Source organism: Pristiophorus japonicus, chromosome 8, assembly GCF_044704955.1.
Source record: "Pristiophorus japonicus isolate sPriJap1 chromosome 8, sPriJap1.hap1, whole genome shotgun sequence".
NCBI lineage: Eukaryota > Metazoa > Chordata > Chondrichthyes > Pristiophoridae > Pristiophorus > Pristiophorus japonicus.
The window spans coordinates 85,172,510-85,191,698 of record NC_091984.1 but is presented as its reverse complement, the minus strand read 5'-3'; the positions used below and the strand labels follow the sequence as shown (position 1 = coordinate 85,191,698).

Sequence of the window (19,189 nt, the reverse complement as noted above, 5' to 3'; positions counted from 1 at the left end):
GGTTGGTATGTATGCTAACAGAAATGGAACACCTCCAAAACCACCTGTGAACAATGACTCATGATTTTGCAATGTTCAAGCATTTTGAATAAACAATTATACCTTTTGTATTGCTGATGTTTCTGTCTAATTTTGCATATTTACTAGATGTCATTCACTGCAATGGAGACATATAAAAGTTGATGCACAGAATTCAGGAACAGTAGCATAGTAGTTGTTACTGGACTAGCAATCCAGAGAGGAACTTGCAGGTGGTGGTGTTCCCACGCGTCTGTTGCCCTTGTCCTTCTAGCTAGTAGAGGTTGTGGGTTTGGTGGGTGCTGCCAAAGAAGCCTTGGTGAGTTGCTGCAGTGCATCTTGTAGATGGTACACACTGCAGACACGTTGCACCACTGGAGGGAATGAATGTTTAAGACGGGGGATGGGATGCCAATCAAGCGGGCTGATTTGTCCTAGATGGTGTCAAGCTTCTTCAGAGTTGTTGGGGAGAACACTGCCCTGAGGAACTCCTCCAGCGATGTCATGGGGCTGAGATGATTGACCTCTAATAACTACAACCATCTTCTTCCATCTTCTAGCAGGACAAATCCAATCCAGCCAATTAACACTCTGTCAGTTTACGCTAAAGTTTCAGTAAAGTGATGGAAGGCGTCGTTGAAAGTTTTATCAAGCAGCACTTACTCATCAATAACCTGCTCATGATGCTCCGTCTAGATTCCGCTAGGACCACTCAGCCCCAGACCCAATTAAAACTTTGGTCCAAACATGGACAAAAGTGCTGATTTCCAAAGGTGAGGGGAGAGCAAGTGCTGATTTCCAAAGGTGAGGGGAGAGCAATTTCCCTTGAATTCAAGACTGCATTAGACCGAGTGTCACATCACAGAGTCCTAGTAAAATTGAAGTTAATGGGAATCAGGGGGAAGACTCTCCACTGGCTGGAATCATACCTAGTACAAAGGAAGATGGCTGTAGTTGTTGGAGGTCAATCATCTCAGCCCCAGGACATTGCTGCAGCAGTTCCTAGGCCCAACCATCTTCAGCTGTTTCATCAATGACCTTCCCTCCATCACAAGGTCAGAAGTGGGGATGTTCGCTGATCATTGTAGTGTTCAGTTCCATTTGCAACTCCTCAGATATTGAAGCAGTCCATACCCGCATGCAAGAAGACTTGGATGACATTCCGGCTTGGGCTGTTAAGTGGCAACTAACATTCGTACCACGCAAGTGCCAGCAATGACTATCTCCAATAAGCGAGAGTCTTAACTATCGCCTCGTAACAATCAACGGCATTACCATCACCTAATTCCCCCACCAACATCCTGAGGGTCACCATTGACCAGAAACTTAACTGGACCAGCCACATAAATATCATGGTAACAAGTGCAGATCAGAGGCTGGGTATTTTTTGGCGAATATCTCACCTCCTGACTCCCCAAAACCTTTCCAGCATCTACAAGGCACAAAAGTAAGGAATGTGATGGAATACTCGCCACTTGCCTGGATGAGTGCAGCTCCAACACCACAAAAAACTTGACACCATCCAGGACAAGGCATCCCAACCACTAACTTCAATACATGGCTGCAGTGTGCACCTTCTACAAGGCTTTTTTGGCAGCCTCTCCCAAACCCACAATCTCAACCACCTAGAAGGACATGGGCAGCAGGCGCATGGGAACACCATCACCTGCAAGTTCCCCTCCAAGTTACACATCATCCTAACTTGCAAATATATCGCCGTTCCTTCGTGGGTCAAAATCCTGGAACTCCCTCTTTAACATCACTGAGAATAGCTTCACCAGAAGAACTGCAGCAGTTCAAGGCGGCGGCACACCATAACCTTTTTAAGGGCAATTAGGGATGGGCAATAAATGCTGGCCTTGCCAGCGACACCCACATTCCAGGAACAAATAAAAGTGACTTTATATTAAGCACAGAATTCAAGGTGTAGTTATTGATAAGGTCCCACATGGTAGACTGGTCACGAAGGTTAAAGCCCATGGAATGCAGGGCAAAGTGGCCTGTTGGATCCAAAATTGGCTTAGAGGTAGGAAGCAAAGGGTAATGGTTGATGGATGTTTGTGACTAGAAGGATGTTTCCAGTAGGGTTCCACAGGGCTCAGTATTGGGTCCCTTGCTTTTTGTGGTGTATATCAATGATTTAGATTTGAATATAGGGAGTATGATTAAGAAGTTTGCAGATTACACTAAAATTGGCTGTGTGGTTGTTAGTGAAGAGGAAAGTCATGGACTGCAGGAGGATATCAATCTGACGTGGATAGAGAACTGGTTGGCAGATAGGAAGCAGAAAGTTGGGATAAACGGGTCCTTTACAGAATGGCAGGCAGTGACTAGTGGGGTGCGGCAGAGCTCAGTGCTGGGACCCCAGCTATTTACAATATACATTAATGATTTAGATGAAAGAATTGAGTGTACTATCTCCAAATATGCGGATGACACTAAGCTGGGTGGCGGTGAGAGCTGTGAGGAGGACGCTAAAAGGCAGCAGGGTGACTTGGACAGGTTAGGTGAGTGGGCAAATTCATGACAAATGCAGTATAATGTGGATAAATGTGAGGTTATCCACTTTAGTGGCAAAAACACGAAGGCAGAATATTATCTGAATGGCGGCAGATTAGGAAAAGGGGAGGTGCAACGAGATCTGGGTGTCATGGTACATCAGTCATTGAAAGTTGGCATGCAGGTAAAGCAGGCGGTGAAGAAGGCAAATAGTATGTTGGCCTTTATAGCTAGGGTATTTGAGTATAGGAGCAGAGAGGTCTTACTGCAGTTGCACAGGGCCTTGGTGAGGCCTCACCTGGAATATTGTGTTCCGTTTTGGTCTCCTAATCTGAGGAAGGCCATTCTTGCTATTGAGGGAGTGCAGCAAAGGTTCACCAGGCTGATTCCTGGTATGGCAGGACTGACATATGAGGAGAGACTGGATCGACTGGGCCTGTATTCACTGGAGTTAGAAGGATAAGAGGGGATCTCAGAGAAACTTATAAAATTCTGATGGGACTGGACAGGTTAGATGCTGGAAAAATGTACCCGATGTTGGGGAAGTCCAGAACCAGAGGACATAGTCTAAGGATAAGGGGTAAGCCATTTAGGACTGAGATGAGGAGAAACTTCTTCACTCAGAGAGTTGTTAACCTGTGGAATTCCCTACCGCGGAGAGTTGTTGATGCCAGTTCATTCGATATATTCAAGAGGGGGTTAGATACGGCCCTTACGGCTAAAGGGATTAAGGGGTATGGAGAGAAAGCAGGAAAGGGGTACTGAGGTGAATGGCCTATTCCTGCACCTATTTTCTATGTTTCTCTGTTACTGGTCAGGTGGGCAGAGCAATAGCAAATGGAATTTAATTCAGAGAAGTGTGAGATAATGCACTTTGGGAGGGCTAATAAGGAAAGGCTATACACATTAAGCAGTAGGCTACTTTAGTGTAGATGAACAAAGGGACCTTGGAGTGCTTGTCCACAGATCCCTGAAAGTAGGCCAGGTGGATAAGGTGGTTAAGAAGGCATACGGAATGCTTGCCTTTATTGGCCGAGGCATAGAATACAAGAGCAGGGAGGTTATGCTTAAATTGTATAATACTCTGCTTAGGCCTCAGCTGGAGTACTGCGTGCAGTTCTGGTCGCCGTATTATAGGAAGGATGTGATTGCACTAGAGAGGGTGCAGGGGAGATTTACTAGGATGCTGCCTCGGATGAAGAATCTTAGCTATGAGGCTGGATTGGATATGCTGGGTTTGTTCTCATTGGTACAGAGGAGGCTGAGAGGAGAACTAATTGAGGTGTACAAAATTTTGAGGGGCCTGGATATAATGGATAGCAAGGGGCCAATTATGAGAGGGCATAGTTTTAAGGTGGTTGGTGGAAGGTTCAGAGGGGATTTGAGAGAGAGCTTCTTCACACAGAGGGTTGTGGGGGTCTGGAATTCACTGCCTGGAAGGGTAGTGGATGCAGAAACCCTCACCACATTTAAAAGGTGCTTGAATGGGCACCTGAAGTGCCGTAACCTGCAGGGTTACAGACCTAGAGCTGGTAATTGGGATTAGACTTATATCATCGTGTCTGCGTCAACCAACAAGAGGTTAAGTACTGCAGGAAATCGAATACGGTCAGGGTGATCTCCTGGATTAGTTTTGATTGCTTGGATGGGTCGGAGAAGAATTTACCCAGATTTTTTTCCCCCAGTTCGCCTGGGTTTTTTAAATCTGGTTTTTGCCTCTCCTAGGAGGAGATCACATGACTCCTGTTGGGATGCAATGTAGAATGTTTTAGTGTCAGGGGTGTCGCAGTTGTGTGGGGTGGACCGGTTGGGCTGGGTGCTCTTTATCTTTCGTCATTGGTCACAGGTTTAAATGTAACCGTCAGGGCTGCTGACCGAGGGCCGTATGACTCTTTGTCAGCTGGCGTGGACACGATGGGCCGAAATGGCCTCCTTCTGCGCTGTAAATTTCTATATTAATCATTCCAGCATTAATTTATTCATCTTCGGCTGTGGGCCTCCAAAAGCTGCCACAAAGTTACTTATTTGGGCGAGTCATTTTTGTTTGACATGTTTCTACCTCTATAATGCAGTTGTGTCAGTATTTACATTCTGGATCTTTAATTGGCTGAAAAAAATGATTTAAAACTTTTCAGCCACTGAAAACCCAGTTTAAGAAAAGTTGATCCTATTTCCAAAAATGAAGAGTGGAACAAGAAGAAGAAAACAAGTAAAACGGTATTAAAGTTAGCATTGGGAAATAAGGGAGAGAAAAAAAAAAGACTAGGTACTAAAAATGTTCAATTGAAGTTGAATATAAATGGCAAGTGCAAAGAATAGGGCAAGCTTTCACTTTTTATTTTTAAACTAAAAATTGTATTTTAAGCGTTTTTTTGAGTTACAGTAATAAAACTACTCTGGCCTTTGCAGCAGTCTGAGGGTTAAAGCACAGCCAACTAGCAGATAATTGTAGACTATTATAACCAATCCAAGCCTTTTGTTGCTCCTCTTATTAAAATATCTATTGGACAATGTTAAGAGTTCTCCACACATTCCACCACCCCCACTCCACCCAAAACTCAAAGCCTTCTAAGAATATTGCAAAGTACTGTACTGAGAACTGACGTGTGTTGGAACTATGGCACCTTTCCAACTATGAAGTTAGTTATTTATAATATGTTTGGAATCTCAGCATGGGGAGAAAAAATGCATAGACATGGAGGTTTGTTAATGGCCTAAAAAAAATCTGCTGAAATGTACCATTGCTGTACCAGAAATATATACTTTTACCTCTGAGTAATTTTACTAAAGCGAGATACAGTATCTGAAGTTCAATGTCTTACTCAGAAAGCAGCTTTTTGCACAGGTATTCTCTCCTTTTAATGTTAAATTTCACATTGAATAGCAAGCAATAGTTATGCATGTGCACAAATAGCTCATGAATGCAGGAATCTGAGAAATTTCAGACTAAAGCAAACTACAGCCACAATATTAATTGCAAATCTGAAAATGAATTATTTGAAATAAGTTGCACCCACCCACTTGAGTAAAAAAAAAGACAAATATAAGTCTATACATTTTGTTCAACTGACCTATAATATGCACTTCAAGTCAACAGTCATCTTTTACAAATAAGGAATCTCATCATCTGTATCTCCTTTATAAAAGTTGAAGTCACAAAGAATTATTAATGATTATCCTGTATAGGTTGAACTTTCCTTATCCTACAAAAGGCCCAGCGTCGAGTCGGGAGGCAGCGGGGATTTAGAGGAGGCGGAGCAACGTCGGATAGGCCAACAAAAGGCCCAGCGTCGAGTCGGGAGGCAGCGGGGAGTTCGAGGAGGCGGAGCAACGTCGGATAGGCCAACAAAAGGCCCAGCGTCGAGTCGGGAGGCAGCGGGGAGTTCGAGGAGGCGGAGCAGCGACGGAGGCCTACAAAAGGCCCAGCGTCGAGTCGGGAGGCCAGCTGGTGCAGGGAGAGAAAGCAAAGTAGATTGAAATTGAAGGGTGATGTCACAGCCAAGGGGGTAAGTGATTGGTGAGTAGTTTTTCTTTTTCTTTATCAGTAGGTAACCTTTAACATTGTTGTTGCCAAATTAAGTTAATCTAAGGGTTAAGTCATGGCAGGAGAGCTCGGACACGTGTCATGCTCCTCCTGTGCTATGTGGGAAGTCAGGGATGCTTCCAGTGTCCCTGACAACTACATGTGCGGGAAATGTATCCAGCTGCAGCACCTGACTGACCGCATTGCGGCACTGGAGCTGCAGGTGGATTTACTCTGGAGCATCCATGATGCTGAGGATGTCGTGAATAGAACGTTTAGTGACTTGGCCACACCGCAGGTAAAGGTTACACAGCCAGATAGGGGATAGGTGACCAAGAGGAGCAGTGGAAGGAAGGTAGTGCAGGGGTCCCCTGCGGTCATCCCCCTGCAAAACAGATACACTGCTTTGGGTACTGTTGAGGGGGATGACTCATCAGGGAAGGGCAGCAGCAGCCAAGTCCATGGCACAGTGAATGGCTCTGCTGCACAGGAGGGCAGGAAAAAAAAGAGTGGGAGAGCTAATAGTGGTAGGGGATTCTATTGTAAGGGGAATAGACAGACGTTTCTGTGGCCGCAATCGAGACTCCAGGATGGTATGTTGCCTCCCTGGTGCAAGATTCAAGGATGTCTCGGAGCAGCTGCAAGACACTTTGAAGGGGGAGGGTGAACAGCCAGTTGTCGTGGTGCATATAGGTACCAACGATATAGGTAAAAAACGGGATGAGGTCCTACAAGAAGAATTTAGGGAGCTAGGAGCTAAATTAAAAAGTAGGACCTCAAAAGTAGTAATCTCAGGATTGCTACCAGTGCCATGTGCTAGTCAGAGTAGGAATCGCAGGATAGCTCAGATGAATACGTGGCTTGAGGAGTGGTGCAGAAGGGAGGGATTCAAGTTCCTGGGACATTGGAACCGGTTCTGGGGGAGGTGGGACCAGTACAAACCGGACAATCTGCACCTGGGCAGGACCAGAACCAATGTCCTAGGGGGAGTGTTTGCTAGTGCTGTTGGGGAGGGGTTATACTAATAGGGCAGGGCGATGGGAACCAATGCAGGGAGACAGAGGGAAGTAGAATGGGGGCAGAAGCAAAATATAGAAAGAAGAAAAGTAAAAGTGGAGGGCAGAGAAACCCAAGGCAAAAAGCAAAAAGGGCCACATTACAGCAAAATTCGAAGGGGGCAAAGTATGTTCAAAAGACAAGCCTGAAGGCTCAGTGCCTCAATGCGAGGAGTATTCATAATAAGGTGGACGAATTAACTGCGCAGATAGCTGTTAACGGATATGATGTAATTGGCATTACGGAGACATGGCTCCAGGGTGACCAAGGCTGGGAACTCAACATCCAGGGGTATTCAACATTCAGGAAGGATAGACAGAAAGGAAAAGGAGGTGGGGTGGTTGCTGGTTAAAGGGGAAATTAACGCAATAGTAAGGAAGGGCAGTAGCTTGGATGATGTGGAATCGGTATGGGTGGAGCTACAGAATACCATAGGGCAGAAAATGCTAGTGGGAATTGTGTGCAGACCACAAAACAGTAGTAGTGAGGTTGGGGACAGCATCAAACAAGAAATTAGGGATGCGTGCAATAAAGGAACAGCAGTTATCATGGGCGACTTTAATCTACATATTGATTGGGCTAACCAAACTGGTAGCATTGCGGTGGAGGAGGATTTCCTGAAGTGTATTAGGGATGGTTTTCTAGACCAATATGTCGAGGAACCAACTAGAGGGCTGGCCATCCTAGACTGGTTGATGTGTAATGAGAAAGGACTAATTAGCAATCTTGTTGTGCGAGACCCTTTGGGGAAGAGTGACCATAATATGGTGGAATTCTTTATTAAGATGGAGAGTGACACAGTTAATTGAGAGACTAGGGTCCTGAACCTAAGGAAAGGTAACTTCGATGGCATGAGACGTGAATTGGCTAGAACAGACTGGCGAGTGATCCTTAAAGGGTTGATGTTGGATAGGCAATGGCAAACATTTAAAGATCACATGGATGAACTTCAACAATTGTACATGCCTGTCTGGAGTAAAAATAAAACGGAAAAGGTGGCTCAACTGTGGCTAACAAGGAAAATTAAGGAGAGTGTTAAATCCAAGGAAGAGGCATATAAATTGGCCAGAAAAAGCAGCAAACCTGAGGACTGGGAGAATTTTATAATTCAGCAGAGGACAAAAGGTTTAATTAGGAGGGGGAAAACAGAGTATGAGAGGAAGCTTGCTGGGAACATAAAAACTGACTGCAGAAGCTTCTATAGATATGTGAAGAGAAAAAGATTAGTGAAGACAAACATACGTCCCTTGCAGTCAGATTCAGGTAAATTTATAATGGGGAACAAAGAAATGGTGGACCAGTTAAACAAATACCTTGGGTCTGTCTTCACGAAGGAAGACACAAATAACCTTCTGGAAATACTAGGGGACCGAGGGTCTAGTGAGAAGGAGGAACTGAAGGAAATCCTTATTAGGCGGGAAATTGTGTTCGGGAAATTGATGGGATTGAAGGCCGATAAATCCCTGGAGCCTGATAGTCTGCATCCCAGAGTACTTAAGGAAGTGGCCCTAGAAATAGTGGATGCATTGGTGATCATTTTCCAACAGTCTATCGACTGATCTTACTGCAGTTGCACACCTCACCTGGAATATTGTGTTCAGTTTTGGTTTCCTAATCTGAGGAAGCATGTTCTTGCTATTGAGGGAGTGCAGTGAAGGTTCACCAGACTGAATCCCAGGATGGCAGGACTGACTTATGAGGAGAGGCTGGATAGACTGGGCCTGTATTCACTGGAGTTTAGAAGGATGAGTGGGGATCTCATAGAAACATAAAATTCCGACGGGACTGGACAGATTAGATGCAGGAAGAATTTTCCCAATGTTGGGGAAGTCCAGAACCAGTGGACATAGTCTAAGGATCAGGGATAAGCCATTTAGGACTGAGATGAGGAGAAACTTCTTCACTCAAGACTTATTAACCTGTGGAATTCCCTACCGCAGAGCATTGTTGATGCCAGCTCATTGGATATATTCTAGAGGGAGTTAGATATGGCCCTTACGGCTAAAGGGATCAAGGGGTATGGAGAGAAAGCAGGAGAGGGGTACTGAGGTGAATGATCAGCCATGATCTTATTGAATGGTGGTGCAGGCTCAAAGGGCCGAATGGCCTACTCCTGTACCTATTTTCTATGTTTCTATGCGGAACCATTCCCAGCCACCGGGTAGCACATGCGCAGAACTCCAACATGAACAAATTGAAGTTTTTCCTCGCTGTTGACCCCAGCAATTGCTGGCCTAACCCCACGATCCACCGCGCCCCCCCCCCCACCAAATGATCTCTCTGCCACAATCCCAGCCCCAAGACAGGCAGCCCCGATATCTCCTTGCTCAGTACCAGTACCATCCAATTTAACGTGACCACCCTTTGTCCAGAAAAATCCCTTATCCGGAACAGGCCAAGTCCCGAGGGTTCCGGATAAAGGAGGTTCAACCTGTACAATATTGAATTGTTTCAATAGTTTTGTATAACTGAGTGCAGGTAATACCAAGAGAACAAGCTGGCACCAACTTCTGAATACCAGTGTAATAAAGTTGTCAAATAATGTCAAAAAATAATAAATAATGTCAAATAGTTACTAACCCAGGATTCCTTCAGCAATCATGCCATTTAAATTGAGTCCATTAATTCAGTTGTCTGGCACTGGCCAAGTCCAGCAATTCCGATATCATCAATCAGCCCTCACTGCTGAGAGAAAAATATTCAGTGCGCCAACTGAAACAGCATGCTCAAGTTAAACAATCCAAATTTGTTATTCGTCTTCTGAGTTTTAAAAAGTGCTGTAATAAGATTCTCCATTGGTTCAATTGGAAATTCTGTGCCCAGAACAGTATTAAGAACTAAGCCATACATACAGACTAAGGTGGTCCCAATTTCAATCAGAGTTGAGTGAGCAAATCTCAGCCAGCATGGCTGTAGAGACGCAATAACTCGCTCCAACATCGCTGGGCTCACGCGAGAGGAAAAAAAAGCAGGGTCCCTGCTCCGATTACTATCCAGTGATCTGCGCTACAAAGTGCATGGGTATGGACATTGGGAAGATGGCATCGAGATGCTCCACAGTAAAATATAGCCTGCTGACACTCATTCTCCATACTCACACAAAGAGTGGTCATTTGGGCAAGGTAACCGAGGATGGTCACCGCCTGTGGAAATGTAACTGCTTGAATCAGTGCTTTCGGGAGAAAGGAGAGGGGAGAGGAGATATTTTCGGGACAATAAAAAGGTCACTTACAGCAAGCGCCCGTTTTAAGATCACGTTCAAACATGGTATTTTATTACAGCAGGTGCCCAAGACTTAGGGTTCATGGAAATAGGTTTCCAATAATTTCAGTATTTTCCATCGCAATTTTATAAGATCTTCAATTTTTAAATATTGTTATTGAAGATATTACTGCAGGGGCAAAAATGGCTTCATTTTGCTTTTCGTTCCTTTCTTTAGTTACCATGAACCAGGACATTGCATGAGAAAGTATTAAACAACAGCCATATCATGATTACATAAGGTGGAGTATTTGCTAACTCAAGTGCTTTGCACCTGCTGCTTCAGTTAATAACTAGTATCAAACCTACTGTACAAGGGGACCTCTTTCTTTACAGGTACAGTAGCATTTCTTTACAGGTATAGCGCGGGCTAGCCATTCTTCGGTTCCTGGGGATGTCTCCGGCAGCTACGCCTCGGTTGAAGCAATGTGGCAACGAGCTTATCATTCATCGTGATCCTTCAAATCAGCCTGCTGTCTGCGCTGTGTGAGCCGACTCATGCCACCCATCCTGCCCCCTCCTCTGTGGCTAACCATTTGTCTATTCTGTTTTATTTTGCAGAACTTGAGGCCAACCCTGACAATGCAGAAGATTATTCAGATGCAGACGAGCCTGAAGGGGAGAACATCTTCCAATCCCACCTTCCAGACCAAGAGCATGGGCGTGAGGAGGAAATGGATGAAGCCCCCATTGTTATACTCACTTTGGAGGAGGCGCAGGTGCCGCCCATTGAGGTGCCAGCCCTTTTCCTGAGTGGTACGTGTTGCTGGGACATTCCATGGTTTCCAACAGTCCAAGGCTGGGGATTCCAGTGGGCTGCACCAAGGCACACCCAGGGCCCCACCGTCCGAGGCTGCGGGTCCCAGTGGGTTGCAGCGAGCCACACCCAAGGTGAGGAGGGGAAGAAGAGTTCAACAATTCTCTCCTGAGGTGCAGGATCTAACGGATGTGGTTCAGATGATGGCAATGAGTGCGGAGAGTATTGACCTTACGCGATCACTCCTGGATACCATCAGTGGGGTGCGTGACGAGGTATCGGGACTGTCGGGAGAAGTAACAACACTCTCACGAGAAACGGGAACACTGTCCGGGAACATGAGGGAGGGAATGTCTTAGGCAGCAGATACAATGTCAATGAACATGAGGGAGGGAATGTTGCAGATAGTTAAGACACTGTCAGGGCACGAGGGAGGGAATGTTGCAGGTAGTTGAGACGCTGCAGCTCAACATGAGGGAGGGCACGTCACAGGTTGCTGAGACACTGTCGGCAAACATGAAAGAGGGAATGTTGCAGGTAGTTGACACAGTGTCAGGGCACATGAGGGAGGTAATGTCGAAGTTAGCTGCTGCAATAAGGGAACATGCCCAGACCCCGTGCCCATTGACAGAATCAACTGTCACTCCCACTCCAATCCCCAGACCAGCCTCTGAAGCGGCCCAAGCCGGGCCTTCCACATTATAGCAAGATGTGCGCATTACCCAAGATGTTCAAAAGAATAAGCTTGGTACCAACCCGAGAAATGCTGCGCCACCGCCTGCGGGCAGGGGTGCAGTCAACAAGACCAAGCACAACGGGCGGTCTTAGAATAAGGTAGAGTAGAGATGGATGCAGCCTTTCTTTGCTGCTATTGTTGTTATTATTGTTGTTACTGTTCTCAAATTAAAAGTTTTTTGTAAGTGATGTAAATATACAATTTTAAAAGTTAATAAGTGGTCTTTAAGTTTGTAAGTGATCTTAACTGAAAACTTTAAAGTTTGATACAAGAATAATTTTATTAAAGTTAAGTACAAACAAATGTTTATTAAACTTTTGAATAATATATTTTAAATTACAACTATTATTTTCATTATTCGTTCCATTAACACAACACAACATTATGGAACAGGTCCAAACAGCAAACATGGTCCATTATGAATAGTTGCCGCTGAGCCTTCAGGCAGCAAAGCGTTCACGGATGAGCTGCTGGTGCAAGGCTCGAGCAATCGTTAGAGGCACAAGGCCCGCCCTCCTCTGCGCTCCGGGTTTAGGTAGTTGCATGGCTTCCTCATCATCCTCCTCCTCGTCATTTGCATCTTCCTCATCAGCCACTCTCACCTCAGGTGGGTCTTCTACTACCAGCTGCTGCTGCCTCATGATGACTAAATTATGCAGCATGGAGCACACAACAGTTAACTAACCAACAATCTCAGGGGAGTATTGCAAGTAACCTCCGGAATGGTCCAGGCAACGGAAACGCTGTTTCAAGATGCCAATGGTCCTCTCTATTATGCTGTGCGTCGCAATGTGCAACATGTTGTATTCCCGGTTAGCTTCCACCCAGGTTACGTGTAGGGGCGTCATGAGCCAGGTGGCAAGGCTGTACCCTTTGTCTCCCAGTAGTCAGTTCTGCCCTTCTGGCTGCTGCTGAAACATGGCAGATATAGTGTTCTCGCATAGGATGAACACATCATGGATGTTCCCTGGGTACCTTGCATCAACTGACATGATGCGATGCATATCGTCACGGATGAGCTGCACATTCACGGAGTGGAAGCCTTTTCTGTTCCTGTACATCTCAGAATCCTCCAAAAGGTGCTCATAAGGCGATGTGGGTACAATCAATGCAGCCCTATACCTCTGGAAAGCCAGCAATCCTGGAGAAGCCCACAGCCCTTTCACACATTGTCTGGGCAGTCATGGGGAACTTTATGTAGTCATTCCTCTGGGCATAATAGTGCAATCACCTGCCGAATGCAGATGTATGTTGCATGTTGAGAAATGATGCACACATCCACAGTGGTGGCCTGGAACAATCCAGATGCACAGAATGAAAGTACAACTGTAACCTTCACTTCAACTGAAAGCAGTCCTCCTGACACTTCTAGGTTGCAGGTCTGCTTTTACTAACTCAGAGATTTCAATTACAACTTCTTTTCGGAAACGCAGCCTTCTGACACAGTCTGTATCACTCAGGTGCAGGTCTGAACGCCTGTCTCGATATAACCGACGTGAGTAAGGCCACCACCCCATCATCCTACGTGCTCTGAGGTACCTCATGCGATGACGTCGAATCAATTGTCCCCTCCACAGCACCTTCATGCAGAAGGCTGGCACGAGGTATGGCATTGTCAGTATTGCCCCCATGATTAAATTGTACCTTTGCAAGAAGCTCAAAACGGCAGGCAGGACAAGCTTCTTTTGTTGTCTCCCTCCCCAAGGTAGTCGCCCTAGTATGGACCACATCCAGGTCTGAGCATGCGCAATGGGCTTGCTTAGATCGAGAAACACCCCCACCCTGGGCTTCATTTGATGCTGCTTGCTGCATAGTGTAAGGCTTCTCATGCCTTCAGTTCGGATTCCACCCCCGCCCCCCTCTTTTCAAGCCGAGCCCCGAGCCAGTGTCCGGGGGATGGACCCATTCTGCCGCCCGACGCTCCGACCCTCGAGCCCAGTTTAGAGACGTTCGGTGGTGGTGTGGCACTTAAAAAAAAAAAAAAAAAATTCCAAATGAAAGAATTGCGTGAAACTTTCATTTTCTGCGTTTTCAGTTGGAAAAATTTAAGCTTGATGATGCGTATTTGTGCGTTCTTGACTCCCTCCAAAACTTCGCCTAAAAAAAATACACTGATTTTTTGATGTGCGCTGGTCTTTAAATGCCCACAAGGATTTTTGGGAGTGGTCACATATGGCGTCCTAGGAAAATTGTAAGTTGACCAAACTTGCATAATTGTGAAAATCTTCGGGGAAACTTGTTTTTTTTAAAATTTAGGCCAAAAAACGTGGCGCGCGCCAAAATAAATGTGCAAATCACTGGGGAAAATTGAGCCCTCAAGTTGTGACCTCGAAGTGCCGTTCTTCTTTTACTGTCCTCTATGCTGTTGGTGCCTATCAGAGGGTAAATATAAAGAACTATTTTTCTGTGCCTCCAAATCAGTGCTTTTAAGAAACTGGGTCCTCCATCATTACAGGATTATATTACAAATAACTTTTCAAGTACATAACAGCTACTACCCTGTACTAACAAATCATAAGCTTTATAGTTTTGAAAAAAAAATGGAAGAGTTATGGAAAAATGTTTTAGGCAAAGCTGAGCAGCTAGTGAAAGAGAAATAAAATTTATAAAATAGAGGCAATCTAAGGGTATAACTGGAATAGCACTTCAGTTGGAATGTAGGTTCATAGCTTTGAGCCCAATGTCTGCTTGACTCTATTCTCAGAGGCAAGTCTGTGATGCTGAATCTTCAAAGAGTAGTCAAGAGAAACATTAATAAGACAGTCAGAGATAGGAAAAAACCTACACGCACACTTTATAACTACTTACACAGGTGACTAGCCGCGAGTGAAAGTTGCCAAAATGTGTGCATGAATGTGCGTGTGCGTGTAAACATCGAAAGTTACAACACGGAAGAATGCCATTTCGGTCCATTGTGTTTGCGCCGGCCCACGAGAGGCTATCCAGCCTAATCCAATCCCTAGCTCCTGGTCCATAGCCCTGCAGGTGAAGTGCTGTAACCAAGTACCTTTTAAATGTGGTGAGGGTTTCTGCCTCTACCACCCTTTCAGGCAGTGAGTTTCAGACCCCCACAACCCTCTGCATGAAGAAATTTCCCCTCAAAACTTTCTACCAATTACTTTAAATCTATGTCCCCTGGTTGTTGACCCCTCTGCTAAGGGAAAAGGGCACTTTTTATCCACTATATCCAGGCCCCTTATAATTTTATACATCTCAATGAGGTCTCCCCTCAGCCTCCTCTGTTCAAAGGAAAACAAACCCAGCCTATTCAATTTGTCCTTATAGCTAAGATTCTTCACTCCCGGCAACATCCTCGTAAATCTCCTCTGTACCCTTTCCAGTGCAATCACATCTTTTGCATATACACGCATGTGCATGTATTGGTTTGAGGGAGAACAAAATGCGTGGTGTGGTAGTACAAAAATAATTTAAAGCAGTCTTTATGAAAAGCTGTAGTTATACCCAACAGTTCTTTAACATGCATCCAATTCTGGCCTCTCGTGCATTAAGCGTGCCACCATTGGCGGCCGTGCTTTCAGCTGCTTTCGCCTAAGCTCTGGAATTCCCTCCCAAAACCTCTTCATCTCTCCTCCTTTAAGACGCTATTTAAAACCGAACTCTTTGACCAAGCTTTTGGTCATTCGTCCAAATATCACCATATGTTGCTCTGTCAAATTTTGTTTGGTAATGCTCCTGTGAAATGCCTTGGGATGTTTTACTACATTAAAGGCGCCACATAAATGCAAGTTGTCGTTGCTGCATTCAAAAAAAATTTTTGTCTGAAAAATGTTCTTATTTAAAAACTTTAAAAAGGAAATAAATACATTTGTGCAGTCCAATTTTTAAAATTCTACATTTTGAAATATAAATCAGTTGCGCTATTGCAAACATTCTGCCCAACACGTTTAAACTCTATTAAAAATACTAAAATTAAATTAGAAACATAGAAATATACAGCGCAGAAGGAGGCCATTTCGGCCCATGGTATGCGCACCAGCCGACAAAGAGCCGCACAGCCCTCGGTCAGCAGCCCTGTTCATATAAACCTATGGACAATGAACAACAGTGGAAAGGTAAGGGAGCACCAGGCCCAATCAGTCTACCTCACACAACTGTGATACCCCTTGCATTGAAACATTCTGCACTCTACCCCAACCGGAGCCATGTGATCTCCTGGGAGAGGCAAATACCAGGCCAATTGGGGGAAAAAAAAATCTGGGAATATTCCTCTCCGACCCATCCAGGCGATCGAAACGAGTCCAGATCATCACCCTGGCCGTATTCGATTCCCTGCAGTACTTACCATCGTATCTGCGCCAGCCAACAATCCAGTCTAATCTCACTTACCAGCTTTAGGTTCGTAACCCTGCAGGTTACGGCACTTTAAGTGCCCATCCAAGCACCTTTTAAATGTGGTGAGGGTTTCTGCATCCACCACTCTTCCAGGCAGTGAGTTCCAGATCCCCACAACCCTCTGCGTGAAAAAGCCTCCCCTCAAATCCCCTCTAAACCTTCCACCAAACACCTTAAAACTATGCCCCCTCGTAATTGACCCCTCCACCAAGGGAAATTGAAGTTTAAACCTTAAGCAAGTACAGGGTAACTGAATTCATGGTTCCTTGGTGCATGTATGTGGTCATATTTTAGCAAAATACTACACAGGAACACTATACATGCTCAAAGTGTTGCAAGCTCCTTCAATCTACATTTGTCTTACTAGAAACGAGTACTTCCTCCTCTTGGCAAACTTTTACATCCTTTCCCGACTATGAAATAAGCAACCTCGCCCCAGCCTCCCTTCACAATTATGACAGGAAACTATAGGACATTAACCATAGTTAATGATTTGTTGTTCCAATTGGCTGGATCAGTAATGACTGGCATTGTTGCCGACGTTAAAAGGAAACAGATTTTAAACTTCTCCATTTGAGCTTTATGCTTCCTTAACCCCTTTGTGATGGTAGTGGCCTCTCAGAATTTTTTACTATTAAATAATTCTGAAAGCTTTTATAATGGTTTGAAAGCCATTAGTAATACATGCCCAAAAAAGACACCACTGTAACAAGCTTGGAAAACCTATATCTACTAAGGATTGCACCCAAAATAACCTCAGGTGCTAAATGACCCTTCTGTGCATTTCCAATATTTTCTTTCGTTATTTCAGATTTTCAGTATACGCTGTTTTTATGCGAGTGCCCATCACCCCAAAAGCATTGTCACAGGTATTCCAGGTCCTGAAGTGCAGTTTTTGGATGTTTATCATGCATGCTGAATGTGGCAGCAATTTACCAATTGCTGTGATGCATAGAATTAATATAAGAACACAAGAACATAAGAAATAGGAGCAGGAGTCAGCCATTTGCCCCTCGAGCCTCCTCTGCCATTCAATAAGATCATGGCTGATCTGATCATGGACTCAGCTCCACTTCCCTGCCCGCTCCCCACAACCCTTTACTCCCTTATTACTTATCAACTGTTTGAAGCTGAGCCAGACCGTTCGCGACCTTGATGATGTGTGAGACCCCGAGATGAGCTTCCGACCACATATCTGCTCCATCATCAAGACGACCTCTACCTCCAACATTGCCCGACTCCGACCCTGCCCCAGCTCATCTGCTGCTGAAACCCTCATCCATGCCTTTACCTCTAGACATGACTATTCCAATGCTCTCCTGCCTGGCTTCCCATCTTCTACACTCCGTAAACTTGTCATCCAAAACTCTGCTGCCCGTATCTTAACTCGCTCGAAGTCTCGTTCACCCATCACCCGTGCTCAGACTTTCACTGGCTCTTGCTCAGACAACGCTTCAAGTTTAAAATCCTCATCCTTGGTTTCAAATCCCTCCATGGCCTCACCCCTCCCTATCTCAAACCTCCTCCAGCCCTACAAACCTTCAAGATCTCCGTGTTCCTCCAATTCTGGCCTCTTGCTCATCCCCGATTTTAATCGCTCCACCATTAGCAGCTGTGCTTTCAACTGCCTTGCTCTTAAGTTCTGGAATTCCCCTCTAAACATCTCCGCTTCTCTACTTCTGTCGCTTCTTTCAAGATGCTTCTTAAAACCTACCCCTTTGACCAATCTGTCCCGATATCTCCTTCTGTGGCTCAGGCTCAAAAATGTTTTTATTGATATCACTCCGGTTAAGCGCCTTGGGACATTTTGCTATGTTATGGGCACTATATAAATGCAAGTTTAGGTACAACTTTACAGAAAGATGCAAGTAACTTTGTTCTTCACTCCCCAAAACCTTTTATTCACAATTATTTATCGTATGAAGATTATTTTTGCTTCGCTTTCCATGAATGATTGCAGTAGTTAAAGATGAATACTTCCCTTCTCCCGCCTCAGAACTTTTTTATGATGGTTAAATTATTAGGTAAATAATATACTGCATAAAATACTGAAATAATTATTTTATTTTTCATATTTTCTTCTCGTCATTTACTCCACAAAGTTATTTGTAACATCTCTAGTGATTGTTTGGGTACGCACTCGAGTTTACATTTTTCTCTCCTGATGCATCTCCACACGCGCACACACACAGATCCACAGTGGCTGAAAATTAGACATGCAACACCGAGGCAAAATGCCTCAGAGGCCATACTTTCATCTATGCTGAGGTACGTTAAGAGATTTCTTTACTTCTAGTAAACAGCAATGCACCATCAAAAAAGGACTGAAATGGAATGGAAGCAAGTCACTGTCCAGATATACAATTAATGTTGCTGGTATTTTCATAAACCTTCTTTAGAAATAAAACTTGCCTTAAAGAAAAAAAATCAGGATAACCCAGGATCTTGAACATGCCACTGCAGTAAAATGAACTATTTTTTATACTTTTCAACCTTGTCTGCTCGATCGGACTTAAAAGTGCTTTACCCTATAATTTCTCCATGTTGCATTCTACACTTTAAAAAGTGCAATACAACTAAATAAATAAAATGGAAGCAACATAAACAATACCAGTAAAAAGGAAATCCACATATGGTGGAAATTTGAAGTAAATATAATGATAGATGTAACCAGCTCTGATTGAGGGAACCACCCTCAATAATAATCTACAGTTCTTTCAATGCTGGTTGACTTGCTGTACATTTTCAGCATTATCTGTTTGTTTAAAATTACTAGTTAATCTCCCAGGGTTCTGTACACGGAGAGGCGAGACCAATTTTAATTATTTTTTTTTTTTAAGGTCAAGTAGGGTTAAAGTAGAAAATGGAACCATGGTGGGGGACCGAAGAGCAGAGGGGTAGGGAAGGGAAGAGGAGGTGGATGAGGGGTAGGGAACTGCAGCCATCAGGGTTCAGTAGTGCTTTTTTTTTGGGGGGGGGGGGGGGA

General features: G+C 44.6%; 1 protein-coding gene across 8 annotated transcripts in view; it reads right to left on the bottom strand.

Moving 5' to 3' along the window:
• Window positions 1-19,189, bottom strand: part of LOC139268607 (guanine nucleotide-binding protein G(I)/G(S)/G(O) subunit gamma-12) — a 213,817-nt gene that overhangs the window by 101,692 nt on the left and 92,936 nt on the right. The window contains exon 1 of one of the 8 annotated variants that reach the window (XM_070886998.1): window positions 16,568-16,605. The exons of 6 other annotated variants lie outside the window; for them this stretch is intronic. The gene's annotated coding sequence lies outside the window, so the exon portion shown is untranslated. Of the gene's footprint in view, window positions 1-16,197; window positions 16,296-16,567; window positions 16,606-19,189 lie in introns of those variants that run through there. One more of the 8 variants, XM_070886999.1, reaches the window with a different exon arrangement.